This window comes from Cervus elaphus, chromosome 13 (assembly GCF_910594005.1).
Source record: "Cervus elaphus chromosome 13, mCerEla1.1, whole genome shotgun sequence".
In the NCBI taxonomy this organism is placed as follows: domain Eukaryota; kingdom Metazoa; phylum Chordata; class Mammalia; order Artiodactyla; family Cervidae; genus Cervus; species Cervus elaphus.
Genome location: NC_057827.1, coordinates 52855261 through 52874093, shown reverse-complemented (window position 1 = coordinate 52874093; position 18833 = coordinate 52855261). Strand labels below are relative to the sequence as shown.

At 36.4% G+C, this 18833-nt stretch overlaps 1 pseudogene; it reads left to right on the top strand.

Annotated features, from left to right (window-relative positions):
* The first annotated feature begins 391 nt into the window (after positions 1 to 391).
* On the top strand, positions 392 to 1135 carry LOC122706901 (annotated as a pseudogene).
* Positions 1136 to 18833: the final 17698 nt, after the last annotated feature.

Sequence of the window (18833 nt, the reverse complement as noted above, 5' to 3'; positions counted from 1 at the left end):
GGCTAGAGAGAAAGAAATGACCTATCCAAAGGAAAATTACAAAAATATCCAAGAGTTGAAGTCCAAAATTGCTGATTGAACACATCCTAAGTCGTTTCAGTTGTGTCCGACTCTTTCCAACCCTATGGACCGTAGTTCTCCAGGCTCCTCTGTCCATGGGATTTTTCAGGCAAGAATACTGAAGTGGGTTGTGATACCCTCCTCCAAGGGATCTTCCCAATGCAGGGATCAAAACCACATCTCTTACATCTGCATTAGCAGGTGGATTCTTCACCATTTAGTGTCATTCACTGATTGAATAGGCACACTTAGTTGTGGACTAAATGAATGTAGATCACATCAGTGAGAAAGCTTGAGTTTTAAATTCCTTGAACCAGCCCCGGCTGGAACCATGGAGGGTGCAGAAGAGAAGAAAAAGATTCCTGCTGTGCCAGAAACCCTTAAGAAAAAGCGGAAGAATTTCGCAGAGCTTAAGATCAAGTGCCTCAGAAAGAAGTTTGCCCAAAAGATGCTTCGAAAGGCAAGGAGGAAGCTTATTTATGAAAAAGCTAAGCATTACCACAAGGAATACAGGCAGATGTACAGAACTGAACTTCGAATGGCTAGGCTGGCACGAAAAGCCGGCAACTTCTATGTACCCGCGGAACCCAAATCGGCGTTTGTCATCAGGATCAGAGGTATCAACGGTGTGAGCCCAAAGGCTCGAAAGGTATTGTAGCTCCTTTGCCTCCAGCAGATCTTCAGTGGCACCTTTGTGAAGCTCAACAAGGCATCAATTAACATGCTGAGAATTGTGGAGCCGTACATTGCATGGGGGTACCCACATCTGAAGTCTGTAAATGAATTGATCTACAAGCGTGGTTATGGCAAAATCAACAAAAAGCGAATTGTCCTGACGGACAACGCATTGATTGCTCGATCTCTTGGGAAATACGGAATCATCTGCATGGAGGATCTGATTCATGAGATCTATTCCATTGGAAAACGTTTCAAAGAAGCAAACAACTTCCTGTGGCCCTTTAAATTGTCTTCTCCACCAGGTGAAATGAAGAAAAAGACCACCCATTTTGTAGAAGGTGGAGATGCTGGCAACAGGGAAGACCAGATTAACAGGCTTATTAGAAGGATGAACTAAGGTATCTACCAGGATTATTTTTGTAATCTTGTCCGTTTAATAAACAATTGAAACAAATTGAAATGTAAAAAATAAATAAATAAAAAATAAATTCCTTGAACCAAAAACATTATACAAACACAAACAGCATTCAGAATGGTATCAGAAAATTCAATGGTATACTGTATCCTAGAAGACACCGGAAATACACCTTCAGCATTCTGAGGGAAGATTACTCCATCCTAGAATTCTATACATACTCAATTTAGCGAGGTCGCAAAAACTGATTTTGCTATTCAGCAACATGAAAGAGTTAATGAAAAAAGAAGATAGGACTGAAGAGGCTGAGAATTCAACCGCGGATCACAGAGTAAAGGAGACAGCAGGATGAAGACTTGCAGCAGGCCGAGAGAGCTCCCAACCCACTCTGTAGCAAGAAGGCAGAGAAGTGTGTGAACAAAGACTATTAAAAAATAATCTCAATTGATAGTTTATTGATGTTTGTGGATTTAAAAGTGTTGGTATTTGGAAAAATATTTGACAAGAGTTGTGGACTCAAAAAAATCATCAAACTAAGCAAATGGGAAAAAATGAAATAATGCTTAATTCAAGGAAATAAGAAAGCTGTATAACAAAGGAATTATATGACAGAACACTAACATTGTTCTTCAAAATGTGGTCACTGACTGGCTACCAGTCCTCAACTGTGCATTACCATGTAGTGAGGAGATAAGTAGCTTCAGTAAATCAACTACATCAATGAGCACATTGTTTTTCCCGGCAGGTATTTTATTTTTTTCATACAAGATTTTCTCTAGGAAAGAAATATATTGATTTTCTTTCCTACAAGGGCCCCTTTTTCTATTGCAACCCCTGCAGTTTGAGTATTATTATGTTAGTATAGCTTTCTGGCTATGAGTTTAAACAAAAATTCTGACAAAAGTGTTGTGAAGATTGACAGAAGAAGAAGCAAAAACAGTTAATACAGAAAGAGCTATATTTTCCAATTACATAGGATGAAGTTAATGTTTATCTAAAATATATAAATCAAAGACAGCAGTATAAGAATAATATTAAGATATACTGAAGAAAGTTTTTAAATGCTAATGCTAACATTGTTTGTCTTTACAAACAATACTGAAGGTGAGCAAGGGTTGGACAGCAAAATTTTCTATATTTGCTATATAATGAAAATTTGACATATAATGAAATTGCTATGTTTCATTAAAGCCATTTAGCATTGGTATACCCTTATCCATATACATATATTACTTTGATAAAAATTTTAATTGATTTTAAATAGTCTATAAAAACTCATTATTAAGAGTTTGTTTATGGTCAAATAATTTCACATATATTGAGAACATATTTGCATATCAAAGATCTGAATATTTGATGAGTACAACAGTTGAATCATGTTTAAGAACTTTGACAAAATAAAAAAATAATAAAACATTAGATGAATCAAATACAAAGTGAAAATAGCTTTAAAAGCACTAAAAAACGAGAAGAAGCATTACAGAGGAGAAGAAGAACAAAAATTATTAAAATTAAAGAGAGATATCATTATAAATAATCACTAGAAAGTTTCCAGCAGCATGCCACAGGACTCTGGCTCATACGCTCAGCTGTGTCCAACTCTTTGCAACCCCATGGACTTTAGCCCTCAGGCTTCGCTGTCCATGGAATTTTTCAGGCAAGAATACTGGAGTGGGTTGCCTACTCCAGGGGATCTTCCTGACCCAGGGATTGAACTCATGTCTCTTGCGTCTCCTGCAGTGGAGGCTGATTCTTTACCACTGAGCCACAATAGCTTACAATAGATACAAAAAAATATAATATAGGAAACATGTCTTACAACCCTGAATATTTGGGAACAAGAAAGGAACACATTCCAGAAATATGACAGTATTCTGTCAGTAACTACTAAGAAATTTCCAAAATATCATACCTAATGCTTCCCTTGTGCCTCACTGGTAAAGTATCCGCCCACAATACAGGAGACCTGAGCTCAATACCTGGCTTGGGAAGATACCCTGGAGAAGGAAAAGGCCACCCACTCCAGTATTCTGGCCTAGAGAATCCCATGGACTGTATAGTTCATGGCGTCACAAAGAGTTGTACATGACTGAGCAACTTTCATGTCACTTCACAAAGTTGAAATGGTGGACCTCAACCTAGGAGCTCAATATAGAGCTTGAAACAATTTAATAAGTACTAACTCTTTGGAGCAAATATTCAATGTACTACACTTAGGAAGCTGCATTTAATTGGAAAGTGAAGAAAAATATTTATATAAATATGTGACTAGTTTTAAAATCTTATGGAGAACGACTCATTTGAAGAACGCTGTGTCTTTTAAAGAACCAAACTGAAAAAGCATTTCAGTCTCCCACTGAATGCTGACTAGATTAATTAAGGTAGACAGAACTGACTGCTGTAATTGAATTACAATCTTTTCTAAGAGTGGTTGTTGCCTTATTCTCTGTATTTTATTGACTCTTTTATGAGTTCTACTGCTAAATCAATTCTAATCACTGCATCAACTGGAAAAATTCCACATTCCACTGCCAGATCAATTACAGTCACACAATCAATAGCTGGTACTGAAGCCTTTTTGATTAAAAGAACATAAAAAAAAAGAAATAATAGAAACTCTACTAAAATAGAAAGTTAAAATAATTCTATTTCTGTATTAAAGAAAAGCAAACTAATTTAACACATAAATTTGCACATTGAATATAAAATTCAATGATAAAAATTATTTGTACTGAAATAATATGTTCATAGTAATTATTTAACCTATTTTGATTTACTGTTAATGAATCATTTCACAGTTAACAAAAATGTCTTGTGGCACTTATATACATTGGATTGAAATTATTTACAATATATAAATTTCACACTGAGCCTTGGATCTATTGGTTCCTCTTCTATTTATTTCAGCATTTCTTTGTTGTTTTTGTTGTCTCTCCAAAACTTTCCTCCTTTGAAAGTAACATCACCTTTTATTTTCCTATTAAGAAGTACCTCTGGGATAAAGTCCCACTATTCTTAATTGTTTCAAAACTTAATCAGGGGTTTTCATTTCTCCTAACTTATGTTTTCCTAAATGACTACAATAGTATTTTAAAGTCACTAGTAATGTATTTTTCTTGAATGCCTTTAATGCCCTCAAATAAAATAACATTTACTTATATGCATATGTGTGTGCTATGTCATTTCAATCATGTCCTATTCTTTGTGACTCCATGGACCATAGCTCTCCAGGCTCTTCTGTCCATGGGTTTCTCCAGGCAAGAATACTGGAGTGGACTGCTAAGCCCTCCTCCAAGGGGGTTTCCCCATCCATAATCAAACCTGCATCTCTTACATCTCCTGCATTGGCTGGGGGGTTCTTTACCACTAGCACCACCTGGGAAGCCCTTACTTATATGACCTAATTATAATTCAGAACATTTGATGATGTCAAATTTCCACACATCAAGTTGCATACTGTGTTTTCTCTTGTGACTGTAAACACCTATGGCTTGTGTTTTCTTTTCCCTGTTATTATTGGGAATATATTAAGATTTGTGTTCAGTATCATGGTGATTTTCTAGCCACCACCACTTCCCTAAGTGACTTGACTTTTGGAATAGTCAAAAAACAGTAGAGTTTCTTCCTTGATCTGCATTATTTGATAAGCTTCAGATAGTACTATTTTCAGTTCTGACATGCTAAAAGTGGTACATGCATAACTAACATTATAAGGGCATCACACCATCAATTAATTGTGTTCCCATGGGGCCCCAACAGTTAGAATACAGTGTAAACATTTCTGCAGTACACAAACAATTCTTAAAGGGAGTCTGATATCACCACCAAATACTGTCCATCTTCTCTGGATTGCTGAGGTTCACAGAGGCATAGAATTAGTGAAATCCTGCAAATGATCTTGGCTTAGGCTTTCATTAGAATAAAACCTAAATATCTATCAACAGATGAATGGATAAAGAAGATATGGTACACATATACAATGGAATATTACTCAGCCATTAAAAAGAATGAAATAATGCCATCTGCAGCAACTTGGATGAACCTGGAGATTATCATATTAAGTGAAGTAAGTCGGAGAGAAAGACAAGTATCATATGATATCAGTTACATGTGGAATGTTAAAAGTAATACAAATGAAATGACTTATAAAACAGAGATGGACTCACAGAATTAGAAAACAAACTGATGATCACCAAAAGAGCAATGTCAGGGGGAGGGATAAATTAGTTGGTTTGGATTAGCATGTATGCTGCTGCTGCTAAGTTGCTTCAGTCATGTCCAACTCTGTGCGATCCCATAGACGGCAGCCCACCAGGCTCCGCCATCCCTGGGATTCTCCAGGCAAGAACACTGGAGAGGGTTGCCATTTCCTTCTCCAATGCATGAAAGTGAAAAGTGAAAGTGAAGTCGCTCAGTCATGTCCGACTCTTAGCGACCCCATGGCCTGCAGCCTACCAGGCTCCTCCGTCCATGGGATTTTCCAGGCAAGAGTACTGGAGTGGAGTGCCATTGCCTTCTCCGATTAGCATGTATACCTATATATAACAGATAATCAACGAGGACCTACTGCATAACACAGGGAACTCTACTCAATACTCTGTAATAACCTATATGAGAAAATAAACTGAAAAGGATTGAATATATAACTGAATCACTTTTCTGTAAACCTAAAACTAACATAACATTATAAATTGACTCTAATCCAATATAAAATTTAAAAAAATTAAGATAAAAATAAATGGCATTTCAAAAAGAAAGAAAAAAGTAGTACATAGCCAGACATATAGCAAAAAATTTGAAAATAATGAGATAATTCAGTGGACTAATTTGCTTTCTCCAAAACTTAATGATACAATTGGACATTGCCTAAACAGAACAAAAGTTGTAATAGGTACAATAACAACTGTCTGGTTTTGTTTTCCATTTAAAACATTATAAATTGGAAAATGGGGTTATAAATAACTAATACATGGATCTCAGTTTTTTAAACTATATTTTCTGCCTTCACCTGCCATAGAGCCCTGGTATGTCACCTTTAGAGTGATACTCTTAATTTAATTTAACGTTCATCTACCATTCTTGCTCTCCTCCACATTACTATCCTGAGATATTTTAAGGTGAGCAGAGGAGGAGTGGAGAACATGGAATATACTTACATAAGCACATATGTATACATTTCTCTGAACTCACTCCTGCTGTCCTCCATTGTTGTGTTCCACTGGCCCTCTGTTCTACATCTCATGATTTGCTCTCCGTATCACTGCTCTTGAAAAACTCTTTTTTTGAATTACTGAACATTTTCATGTCTGATTAACAGCTCTTTTAGTGGGCCTTTCCCTAGTAGTAGTGTTGCCTCATCTCTATTCCCTTCTTTACTCCACACCTCATCTCTGCTCTATGTGATTTAGACCTTTCAGGGATGGGTTAAACCAGGAAATGATGATAAAACAGCTTTTAAAAGGCATGTGAAATCCACATCCTCTCCATTGCTTGAAACTTGCTGCTGTGTGTGGCCCCCACTCCAAACCTCTTCAAATTTCTCTCATAAGTTCTACATCCTTAAAGTCTGGTCTACATATTAAAGTTCTTGACCATCCAAGAGGTGTGTATACATCTTAACAACAATTTTGAACTGGATTAAATTAGGGACTGTTTTACCCCTAAGAAAATCAATGGTTGTGACTATCACAGTGTCTCAGGACTCTTCTCAACAGGGAAGAACCTCCCTGAGACTTCTTTGACAATAGGAAGGTTGTGTTGAAAACATGCAGCATTTCTGCCCTAGATAAAACCCCGTACTGCAATAGTGATTACGTGTCTTAGTCAAAATATGCAGATTTAATATGTAAAGTAGACTGTGTTCTGACTTTTGTGGCTTTCTCTTATACCCATTCTATTTTGAACTCTCTGGTGAGGGTAGAAACTTGCTCTCTTTCACATATACCCTGTGCAGAGAGAGAAAATGCTGACAAGAGAATATGAACATAATTTGAAAATTCACCAAAATTTCACCTACATGAATAATATTGATCCCTGAGACTTGTGACAGAAATGGAAATTATTTTTTTAATAACACTATTTTGATAGTTTTTCAAGTTATAGTACAAAAGCCACCTTGTATTTGTTGGTGCTTTTACTGTTTATAAAACCTTTTTGAGAACCTTAGGCTCTATGAATTTCTATAAGAATCCTCTGAAATAGAAAAGACAGAATAAATGCTTAGTACAAAATCAGTCAAGTGGAGTGGCCATCAAAAATTGAATTTAGAGCATCTGTAATATGCAATATTTTTTAGTAGCTAAGTCATGTCGAACTCTGTGACCCCTTGAACTCTAGCCCACCAGGCCTCTCTGCCCATGGGATTCCCCAGGTAAGAATACTGGGTGGGTTGCCATTTTCTTCTCCAGGGGATATTCCCAACTCAGACTGAATCCACATCTCCTGCATTGGCAGGCAGATTCTTTACTGAGCCAACAAGGAAGCCCATAATATACAATACCTTACTATAATTTTACTTACCTTCATTTTACTTACATTCAGCCCAACAAGTAAACCTTGCTCTATTGCTTTGAAATATTTTTAATAAATATTCTTTATTTGTATTACCAATCCTGCATTTAATATCATTATCAACTTAAAGCTAGAGTAAAGTAATAATGAGTTAACTGTTTTCTCCCTTCCTCCCCCAACAGCAATTCTAGTTATGTATTAAATTAAATCTCCCTACAATATTATGATGATCATATGACTTCCTTATTGAAATTCTTTAATATTTCATTATTGGCTAGAGGATAATATGTCAGGATAAGTCTGGGTATCACTTAGAATCCTTGGTATCACTGATTGTTTCATCCTGGCAAGTCATGATACTACACTGAATAAAAGACCATCAACTTTAGAAATAATGACCTCAGAAAAAATCCTCTTTCTACCTCTTGCAGTCATTGAAACCACAGCATTTTGTATCCTCAGTTAACTCAACTGCAGGATGGGACTAGTTGTTCTTAGCTGTAGTGTAGGATAAGAGAGTTAGAGAAGGGGAAGTTCGGAAAAAGAACAGATCACCTTTAATGAGGCGAGAAGGAGCAGCAGTCAGATTAGTGAGCTGCTCCACTAACCCAAGAAAAGAGTAAGTATATATAGGCATATATGTGGAAATCTACTGTCTTAAGGGGGCCTGTTTCTCTCCAAGGTTGTTTGGAGAAGTTATCTCTTAAGCGGCTGGGGCAAGGAATTCTGGAGATGGGCCAAGGGCTGGGAGCTGGGTATAATCAAACTTAATGTCCATTTTTTTCTTCCAGTGAGAGAGTTTTTTGTTTTGCATAGAATGGTGGGGAAGACCCATAGGGGAGTTTTAACTCCAGGCTATTTTGAGCCGTGTAACTTTCCTTCATGTAGTATTGTGAGATTTTCATTATTATTTACCAAAGCTTATTTTCTACCATTCCTTGATGTCAAATTATTTCATCTTAATAAACTTAAAGAATCACATAGAAATGTTTTTTTCTTGCCACATATATCAGTCTTATTTGCCTACCTGCATTCTGTTATATCCAATCAAAATCTCAGAACAGGAGGAGGCAAAGAAAAGTGTAAACCAAACAAACAAAAAAACTCAGGTGAAACAGTTTTGAGAATTTTATTACTTATCAATTTTTATCATAATAGGTAAATTAAAAAATGAATAATGAAGCCAAAGTATCTTTTTTTATACATTTAAAGTACACTAACAACAAAGATAAATGTAGAATTTTGATGTTGGATAGAGTTTATTCGTATTAACGCTAACAAATATGCACAAAATGATATCATTAAATGACAGAAAAAGAAAATGAAGAGAAAAGTAGCTCTTGATACAGTCAAGTATGATGAATTTTGGTTGCAAAATCACCAACCATGGGAAGATATTAATCTTTGCTATAATAAATTTAAAAGTTATCAGTGAATAACAAGATGACTTTCAGTCTATTCAAATATTAGTTTGCTGCATCAATCTGCCTACGACTTTTTTTTAGTTCCTTAGAATGGTAATGATATATTTCTTCTAGCCTCCATTAAACTTTTATAAGCTCAATGATCCCAGATAATGCACATCTTCATTGGTTTACCAGTTGCTTATTTTTATATTCTATCAGTAAGCATATTTTGCATTTACTAGCAATAACTTTAAATATTTCAGTAGCTCACAGTCCATTAAATACAATTAGTATAAAATGTCTGCAGATGACAAAGTGAGAAATTAAGTTATTAGCAAATCAATCAAAGAAAATTGCAAGGATAGCAGAAGTGGATAATATCAGTTCCATGGCAGCAGAGCCCTAGTAAAAGCAAGTGTTTATTTCAGCCTGCAGATGGGAAACACTAGAATCACAGGCCTGTTCCTTGACAACACTGCACACATTAGATGACATTTTACAGAAATAGGATTACATAGGAGTGTCAGGTGGCACTAGTGGTAAAGTACCCACCTGCCAATTCAGGATACTTAGAGTCATAGGTTAGATCCCTGGGTTGGGAAGATCCCCTGAAGGAGGACCCGGGAACCCACTCCAGTATTCTTGCCTGGAAAATCCCCTGGACAGAGGAGCCTAGCCTGCTACAGTCCATAGTGTGGCAAAGAGTTAGACCTGAATGAAGCAACTAGCATGTAGCACAGATATCTTCACAAGGGAGAAGAGGTAGATTTTTATCTTGGTAGAAAACGGTTACATGAGATAATGTGGTGAGTATGATTCTCTTAACTATGCTAGGTCCCATATTGAGCTAAAATATTAGCAATTTTGCTATATCCTTATAAAGCACAGAGAACTCCAATTTTCTTCTGCTCATTTCTAGCCCAAGCCAGCCATATATACAACCTTTCACATCTCCTTAATACCGACTCTGTCCTTCCATTTGTTAGGCCAGAAAAAATCAGATTTATCTTTGACACCTCTCTTTCCCTCACAAACCTACATTCAATTGATCCACTCAATGGATCCCTTGGATGCACCTTCAAAATATACCCAGAATCTTATACATTCTTACCAATGCCAATGAAACCATCATGACTTCAGCCTCCTCATCCATCCCAGCCTCCACCAATTGGTATGCTTCTACATTTACCCTTCTTCCACCAATGTTAACACAGCATCCAGAAGGATGTGCTAAAATTTGTCACATCAGGATTCTCCTCTGTACCGAACCCACAATAGGGAACTGCAAACACAATTATGGAAACATCCCTTTCAGTGACCTCTGATCATGTCTAGTACTACCCCAGCCTTGTTCCAGACACAGTGGCCTTCATCTAGTTCCTAGGAAACACCAGTATGGTATCCAAATAATTAGGGTCTTGATTCTAGCAGTTTTCTCAAAATGAAACACAATTTTCCCCAGATATCTATTTGACGAATTCCCTCACATCCTTCAACTGTTTGCTCAAAGTTCAACTCACAGTTACTCATTTCTTGTACCCCACTCCCTGCTGCCTTCAGCCCCTACACTCTATTCCTTCACTCTGCTCTAATGTTTGCTTTATGTTTCCAAAAACTTACTTTATTTCTGTCTTCCCTTCTGGACCATAAGCTCCACAAAAGCAGAAGTCTTTCTTAGTTTGTTCACTGATACACCACAAGCCTCTAAAACAGGAATTATATTTGAGGAATGTAATATGAAGGACTGCTCTGTAAACTTATCAGCTCTAGGTTAATAAGGCTTGATAATAAGGCTATTTGTGCAAGAATCCCTACTTAGGCAATAATTCGTAATTCTCCCTTCTCTACCCAGCAACTGAATGACCTATAATATGGGCTCCATCCATTCACAGAAAATATATACAGTAAAGAATTAGAGGCCTCACTTTTCAAAAAGGGCCTAATAATCACTGCTGTATAAAACTCCAAATTATATTAAATGAATAAAACAAAATATATAAAATGAAAAATACTACATTACATACTTCGTTCTTTAGAGAGATTTTTACCCAGGAGTTTTCTCTTACTAGGGAGTCGATAATAGTTTAATGAGATGAAGAATCAATGCCTATTCCCAGTTTGAAACAGATCTAATGAGATTTATAATATGAATCTAGAAGACTGTGTACTTTTGAGGTATTTATACAAACTCTTTTTCAAATAATATTGCTATTATTACTAGTATACCCTGTCCCTCTGCTGTTTTTTTTTTTCTATTTTTTTTTCTCCCATCCTGATTTTGTTCTTCTGTATTCTACCCTTGCAATGAAACCCTCTTTTCTACACCTATCGTTTCTCTTTCTCTTCTTAAATTCTTCTTCTCCTTATGGCCCTGACACAAGCTATAGTGTGTGGTCTTCTCAGGGTTTACCTATCTACAATTTTAAGATTAAATAGTCTCTCAAAGGCATACTTACTTCCATTTGGATAAAGTCTTTGGGCTCAATTAACAAAAGCTGCTTACCAGAATTTCAAATCTCCTACATAGGCTTTAATGCATCACCAGCAAAATATTTGTAACATCTCATTGTCTATAATCTTTCAGACATCCTACATAGATAATACATATCTTTAAAAAAGTGTATATTTAGAGCATTTCCTTTTATCAATTTTCTATTATACCAATTGAGTTTTGCATTGTGACTATAGTCTTTGCCTTCCTTTTATTCCCTTTAATAACCCAAGAGTTCATAAAACCCCAGTGGTCTTTTAAAGCATAATATTGCATAAACATTTCTTGCAGGGAGTTGAATTCATTGGGAAATTCTTTCTCTTTGACTGGCCTTTATAGTTGTGGATATATACATATGTATGTGTACACAATATATAGGAACATACTTTATTAATATTTACTTCTATCTGTTATGCTGCCAAATGATCTGATACAAAATTTTGTTTAGACTACTCCATCTCCTCTAGATCATATGAAGTCATTCATCATCTATGAGGTTTACTGGAAACAATGACAGCAATTCCAACTTCCTTCCCTTTAATCAAGAGATTGACTACTCTTATATTAAATGATACAGATTACAAAATAATGGTGGCTTGCCTATTAGATTGTCAAGCTGTTTGAAGTCTAGCTGACGTTTCCCTCTTCCTATTATTTCTTCAAAGCCATCCACAGCAAGGTTCATCCCACCTCTGGAATGATGCCAATATTTAAAAAAAAAAAAGTAAACAAACGTTCATTATGAAAAGACACCTGCTCAATACTTCTTGTGCCTTCTGACTTTATAAGCACTGATCAAAGTATTATCCAAACATTTCAGTGAATAATATTTCCTTCTATTTCTTCTCATTTTGTCAAGACAATTTCCAGTACTTCTTTACCATAAGAACTTGGTTGTTTATTTGATCACAAGTCCAATAAAAACTGTAACAGAAAACACCTTACTAGGCCATTGAAATGATAGAGACTACCTGTGTATATTTATATGTCTAAGTTTTTGTCTGCTCCTAAATTCATAAATATCACTACATATTCTCTCACAGTTAAGACAACTAGTAATTGTAATACCAGCCCCCTGGTGGCTCAGCCAATAGAGAATGTCTGCAATGCAATGCGGGAGACTCAAGTTCGATCCCTGGGTCAGAAAGATCCCCTGGAGAAGGGAATGGCAACCCACTCCATTATTCTTGCTTGGAGAATCCCATGGACAGAGGAGCCTGGTGGGTTACAGTCCATGGGTCGCAAAGAGTCAGACATGACTGAGCGACTAACATTTCACACTTTCACTTGACAACTATTGTAAGATGCACCAGTATTTTATATCCTCTAAGAGAAAAAAATGCTGTTGGTTATAACTGTCACATGTAACTGTGAGACACAAGCTGCTTTCAGAAATAAAAAAATTAAAAAAAAACTAATCTTATTTTGGATGATCCAAAGGAAAGAATGTTTTACTCCTTTTTCTTATGAATAGAAGATACATATTTAAGTAATATATAGCAAATATGATTCACTTGAATGAGTTCAGATATAATTGTATATTATTATAGATCAGATATTTGAAATTTCCTGAATAAATACCAACTTTAAGATCAGCAGAATCTTACGGCACAATATTGTTCATTCAGAAGCGTATCCTAAGGTGGCCATTTCATCTCGATTTGCTCACAATTTTTTGTTTTCACACTGAAAGTTCTGCACCCCAGATGTATTAGTCTGCTAGAACTGTCATAACAAAATATCACTGACCATGAACCTCAAATGACAGAATTTTTTTTTTTTCCACAGTTCTGGAGGATGGAAAGTCCAAGGTCAAAGTTTTGGCAGGGTTCAGTGTCTGATGATAGCTCTCTTTCTGACTGTAGATGGCCCCCTTCTCACTGCATCGTCACATGGCCCTTGCTATGAGTGACACCAGAAAGAGAGAGATTTCTCTTCTCACAAGGTTATGGCCTTAGCTTTATGACTTTGAGTGTGTGCATGCTAAGTCGCTTCAGTCGTATCCTCTGTCCATGGGATTCTCCAGGCAAATATACTAGAGTGGGTTATCATGCCCTCCTCCAGAGGATCTTCCCAACCCAGGGATTGAAACTGCATCTCTTATATCTCCTATACTGGTGGTGGGTGGGGCTTCCCTGGTGGCTCAAAGAGTAAAGAATCTGCCTGAAATGTGGGAGACCTGGGTTTGATCCCTGGGTTGGGAAGATCCCCTGGAGAAGGGAATGGCTACCCACTCCAGTATTATTGCCTGGAGAATTCCAGGTACAAAGAGGAGCTTGGCAGGCTACAGTCCATGGAGTTGCAAAGAATCAGGTCACAAAACCCTGAGTGACTAATTCTTTCACTTTTCTTTACCACTAGCACCACTCAGGGGGAACTTTATGACCTCGCAAGCATGCTGTCACTGTCATGCGTGCTAAAGTCTCTTCATTCATGTCTGACTCTGCCAGCCTCCTCTGTCCATGGGATTATCCAGGCAAGAATATTGGAGTGGGTTGCCATGCCTTCCTCCAACCTTAATTTCTTCCTAAAAGCCCTGTCTCCAAAAACACTCACTTTGAGGTTTAGGGCTGAAACACAGAACATTTTGAAAGGACAAAATTCACTCCATTGCACCAGTAAACCCCTCAGTCCTGGGCAAACTGGGATGGCTGATCACTAAGTTATACTTTCTTACATGAAAGGCTAAAAAGAAAATCCATTTGGTTGTAACTCTGCGTGAACTCATCTAAAAATTAATATAATCTTAACCAGAAATAAAATAGTTCTCTACAACTTACATTTTTATTTGATGAATTAATATTTACATTATTTAAATACACAAACAATATGTCATGTGTAGGATAGAAGATACAGGCCATCAGATTTTATAATCACTGAGCACAGTGTACATCACTGAGCCAGGATACTACATGAATCACTCTTTCTTCCTTCAACACTCTCCTTGTTATGCAGGGATGCAAAACCTTAAAAAAATGTACATTTTATAAGCTCCATTGCCAGCGGGGTTCCAATTTAAGTTTCTCTCAAAGTAGACTTTGCACAAATTCTGCAAGACACTGGAAAATAAGATGTCATCATTGCCTCAGAAACTTAGAGCCAAAAAGGTCCACTGTTCTGCTGGAAAGAACCATTTATTGCTGGCAGCCAAAATCGTCTGTAGTTTCCCGGGATTCCTGCTTTCTTATTTCCTGCACCCTATCAGCAGCTTCTCTGACCTTCACTCCTATAAGCTATTAATTATTTCTATTAAATAGAAAGAAGGTTCATTGAAATCTAGAGTGCTTTCTTCTGTGCTAAAGGAATTATAATGAATAAAATTATATAGAGTGCTTTCTAGAAATAATACTGAAATAATTTTATCTTTTCCTCATAAAAATTATAAGAAAAAACCTAGTGCTGTCTGCATTCAATACAGTATAATCATTTTTTAAACACTAGATTTTATTTTCCAGAAAGGAAAATAAAACTAATTAAAAAGCTTGGCAAAAATCACACACACACACACACACAAATATGTTTTTCCATTTACTATCACCCCATCATCTTCTGCCCTAAGAAATGAGATCTTCATCTAAATATCTTAGAAAATGAAACACAAACTTAGAAAATGGCAAGGGATCTTGTTGCTTGAACTACTTACTTGTATATGATTTCCATTTAAATCTGTTTCAAATCCCATTTGAAAGAATCAAGGCAAAAAAAAATCACAGTCCACTGTAGTGGGTTGGATATCTTCAGTAGTATCTTTTTATGTCTGTTTATATCTAAGAAATGATATCTTAGTTTATAAACTATAACAATTTCAAAGTATTTCTCATATAACCTCAATTTCCCATGTGCCCATTTCCCAAAGAACTTCCTGCCCCCCAAATGAAGTCTTTGGGCCACATCAGACAGCATTTAGAGATCTTAGTTTCCAAACCAGGGATCAAACCCATGCTCCCTTCAGTGAAGGCACAGATTCTTAACCACTGGAAAACCAGGGATGTGCTGAAGAAGAATAGAAGAGTCTTTTAAATAAAAACATTAATCAAGACAAACTGCTTAAAGGGGAAGCTCTTTTCTAGATTTTGTCTTGTCAGTATCAAGTCGGCATAGCAGGACCACTATTTAATACTGAATTATTTTATTTACTTATCATTAGTCACTTTGGCATTATTTGGCATGTTTGCATACTAGCATGCTTAATTTAATTCAAATAACTTCCAGATTTCATAGCTCATAATCTTATCAAAAGACTCTTTTCTCTGGGTTATCAATATAGATTATGCCATTAGCTTTGTAATACAAATATATATCTCAATGTACTTGTGATATTTTCAAATGTTATGCCAAAGCTAAGATTAATATTCAAGATATTATTATGATTTACTATTACATAGTAAATATAGTAGTCCTCTATAAATTGTTGTTTGTTTTGAAAATTCAAGTCAAAAAATTACAATCGGAAAAGGTAATTATGGTTTTGAAAAGGAACCAAAGAGAAAGTAAGGCAGTTTTATCCTATATCACTGTATATTTTAGAAAGAATTTCATAGACTTCTTTGTGTGCACAATTATAGTTTATTTTTATATTGTTGACTCTCAGTTACTGTCACTTAAATATGGGAATCAAAGATAAATAGGAGTCAAGAATGTTTATTCTCTAAATGTCATTCATGATCTATCCTGCAATTTACAATGTGACATTTTAATGCATCACCTTCTTAATCTCATGTGTATAGAGTAATATAATCAGATGACTTGAAGGAGCCAAAATTTTAATTTGAGTATCTCCAAAGTCAGCTATTTCAAGCTTTTAAGGCAAGACTTAATTTAGATTATACTTGTATAAAATCGCATGTTCCCAGATATGGCACCCCAATCCAAACTATGATGGATATGGCATATAGGTTAGGATAGATGGCATCACAGGATATGGCATAGAGGTTAGGTAAACAGGGAAACTGTCTTCTCCTTTTATATAGATTATAAATGTCATGGAATTATAAACATATGTTCTCTTGCTTAAATGTACAGAACTGGATTGGTATATGAATTAGATTGTAAATACAGGAAAATACAAATTTGTCTCATATGATTCCTTATTTAAATTTAGTTTGTGCTTTACATTAATGCTCTGAGAAATAGAAAAATGTCATTCTTTAAAAGACAGGATACCAGCTGACTGCAATGAAACATAATCTGTAAAAACTTTAGGAAGTTTTGAGAAAAACTGATTCATAGGCCCTGATTAGAAGGTTACACATGTATCTTGCCTAGAAACCAAAGCTAATTAGTTGGAATAGTCTATTTTCCCTTTTTTTTTTTTAAATTGAGGGAAGAACATGATACATATAGGAAGGAAAAATGTTAACTCTCTGTTTTCACACAATTTTTCATTAAAAGATATCACCTGGGTTGGGGGGGCAGCTATCACTAGGAGAAAATCACTTGCTCTAGTTAAAATGTTAGACAAGCCAACATCACTAGCCCATTACTAGATGCAAGCAAGGTTTTTACAATATTAACTAACAGTAATTACTAACAGGCATTGAATATCTGCTGAAAAGTCAACCTTATTTAATTAAGCATTTGCATGTATCATCTCTTTTTACTGTCTCAGAAATCTTGCCAATGAAGTGCTATTATAACTTCCATCTTGCAGATAAAATAATAGAAAGATTATTAGAGAAAGAAAGCCAAATGCTATTCATACAATGTTCGACTTCAGAAGCTGAGCTCTAAAGCGCTGTAATCAGCAATGTCTTAAGAGATTATTCATTATGGCAGTGATATAACTTCTTTAAATCATTGTGCCCTTCCTTATCCTTGAGAAGGACAAGTCGAGTATTATCAAGAAAAGTGATATCTTCGATGAGCTTTAAGATCCTAGCAAGTGTGTAACCGGGGAATGATTTTAAAAGGTAAGCTTTGTGAAGAGGGGGATTAACAATTTCTAACTCTTCTGTTTGACCAAGACATGTGTGCTCAGTCACTTCAGTCACATCTGAATATTTGCAACCCCATGGACTGCAGCCCGCCAGGCTCCTCTGTCCATGGGATTCTCCAGGCAAAAATACTGAAGTGGGTTGCCATATCCTCCTCCATGGGATCTTCCTGACCAGGGATCAAACTTGCATCTCCTGCACTGCAGGGAGATTCTTTACCACTGAGCCACCAGGGAAGCCCTTGGCCAAGACAAGCTTGACTCAATGCCCCTAATAGGTAAGCCAATAAAGAATCCGCCAGCCAAGGCAGGAGATGCAAGTGACACAGGAGACACGGGCTGGATCCGCTGGGGAGGAAAATCCCCTGGAGGAGCCTATGGCAACCCACTCCAGTGGAGAATCCACGGACAGAGGAGCCTGGCAGGCTACAGTCCAAAGAAGTTTCAAAGAGTCAGACCTGATTGAGCAAACACACACACACCACACACACACACACAGAGGCAAATATCAGACAAGTTTCTTCCTGACTCTTGGCCCCTTGATGTCCCATTTTATACTGTATTTCCCTTAGAAAACTTGCAATTATAAAATCTTTTTCCTGGCCCTTTCTTAGGTAAATCTTCTATAACCCAGGAATGTCTTTTTTAAGGACCTGGAAATCATTCCTTTGAAATGCAATCATTAAGAAAAGCAGGGACCCAATCTCCTAGTCTCTGTGGAAGGGTAATAGTGTAACTTCAATGAGGACAATTAGCAAAAACAGACAGCCTGTCACAGGGATCACCTCCCAGCTAATACCCTCCAGTACTTTCCCATTAGCTTACACCAGGGTTTCAAAAATTCTCCCACGTTGTGTTCTAGCAGAGGTAATTTCAATAGTCTCGAATAAATCTTTCTGCTTTTAGTATGTCCAATGCACTTTTTTTTCCTTTAGATGCTTTACACACCAATGACCAGGTCCTGAAGGCTGTAACTAAACAGTGCAGAGAATCTGGACCTGACTGGTGAGATGAGGATCAAACTCCATGTTAAGAATTTTGATTTTCCTTCTAAGAGCATTCACTAAAGGTCTTTAAGATTTGAGTGCAGAAAGAAGGGGGAAAGAAGTTGACTGTAACACAATATAACTTTTATGTTTAAAAACAAAAACAAAACATAGTGTAAAGAGAAGGAGCGCAGAATGGTTTAAGTGTATTTGTAGGCTGACAGATTAATCAGATGAGAGAAGATGGCAGATCCAGGTAAGAAAGAATTGTAAATATTCAGTATATATTTAAGAGGTAACTCTCAGGTGTGGATGGTGAGATTGAAAAAGGGATGAGCGTAAATCATTGTGAAAT